Here is a 1709-nt window from a genome sequence, read left to right on the forward strand (position 1 = left end):
GTCATTTATTTATGTTGCGTGTTGAAACACTTGTTGTTTGCTTGTGTGACATACCTATGACAGGCCTATGCCTTTCGTATCTATTAACTAATAGAATTATACATACATAAAATTATATTTTTTCATTTCACAAATTATAATTTAAAAAACCAATACTTATCTAACACGAATCAATTATATTGAAGATTGACGTTATCGTGACATTGTTATAAAAAAATAAACATTAAGTTACTTAGTCTAGGAATCTAAAAATTAAAATAAAAGCATTTAATTTAATTTTGAGTAACGAGTATAGGTAGGTATATTATAACCAAATGTAAGTACTTTGGTATTTAAAAAAAAATTATTGTTAAAATATGTTTACCTATTTACAAACTTATACAATATCTATTATCTACATGACTACATAATAAATAAATAAATAATAATAATAATTATACCGTTCATATTGTGTACATTTTTTTTCCAAACGATAACGTAACACGAAGAAGATCACGTTGCTATTTAATGATGAAACAATAATAAAGTAGGTACCTACTACCTACACCATTATTTATAATTTTTCATCACAAAAAACCCGTTAAGGTGCTCAGTGACATAGGTGGATATTTTTAATTTTAGGAGAGGATCTTATTTTATCAAATAAAGGAAATAAAAAGAGAAAAATAAACAAACATATTCAAACACGTTCATACATTCTGTGCGTCAATAATATGCAAACGATACATTGAATTAATTATATAAATAGTATAGAAAATAATAATTTATTATAAACTTAAAAATTTGTATAGCCAAATGAAATATTTCTGTATCGGCAAGAAATCAAAAATTAGTAAATTTTATTGTGTAGATAGAAAATACTTAGTTACTTTTATTTTTATTTAAAAATTATTTAATATTACATATCCATGAAGTATTTTTAATTGCGTTTACCTTTTTGGAATGATTTTAATAAATAGATCCTGATCTCCTTGTTTGAGTGATTATTAAAAATACACAATTATTACACATAGAGAGGTATTGTAACACTTAATAAAAAATTCACAATAATTATATTATTATAACTAGTGCTCATCGCCAACGACCATACCACGTTGAATACACCAGTTCTCGTCCGATCACTGAAGTTAAGCAACGTCGGGCGTAGTTAGTACTTGGATGGGTGACCGCTTGGGAACACTACGTGCCGTTGGCATTTTTTTATTGCACAATTGATTTTTGTCGAAAACTGGTTTAACGTAAAAATTCACGTTTTTTAAATTATCTTCTCAATTATTTTGAAAAATACTAAAATTTTTCAGTTTTACCTCACAAAAGTAACAAAATCAATCTAATTTATTATCAGAAACAATCCTCAAATTTTAAGATTGATGCATTTTTTTTTTATCTTCTTATTTATGGTATATAAAAAAATGTAAAAAATCACCATTGTAAAATCAATACACTCATTGAAGCTCTAAAAATAATTATATTACTTCAACTAAACCAATTAATTTAACTTTAATTAAAATTAATTATAAAAAAACTTACTAAACTTACTTTGTCAAAACTATAGTTAATTTATTCAAAAGTTGTATAGAGTTAAACTTTCAAATATTTAAATACAAAATATACTGAAATTTATCATAATAAATGGATAAAATATTATAACCTACCTATATAAATCTTTTTAAGGCGCTGATCGTTGCCCCTTTCCAGATTAAATAATA

At 24.5% G+C, this 1709-nt stretch overlaps 1 non-coding gene across 1 annotated transcript; it reads left to right on the forward strand.

Moving 5' to 3' along the window:
* The first annotated feature begins 1076 nt into the window (after positions 1 to 1076).
* On the forward strand, positions 1077 to 1195 carry LOC114126089 (5S ribosomal RNA). The gene has a single exon (XR_003592559.1). It is a non-coding gene; the product is annotated as a 5S ribosomal RNA (ribosomal RNA).
* The last annotated feature ends 514 nt before the right edge of the window (positions 1196 to 1709 follow it).

The sequence above is a fragment of the Aphis gossypii genome, chromosome X, assembly GCF_020184175.1.
Source record: "Aphis gossypii isolate Hap1 chromosome X, ASM2018417v2, whole genome shotgun sequence".
Taxonomy (NCBI): domain Eukaryota; kingdom Metazoa; phylum Arthropoda; class Insecta; order Hemiptera; family Aphididae; genus Aphis; species Aphis gossypii.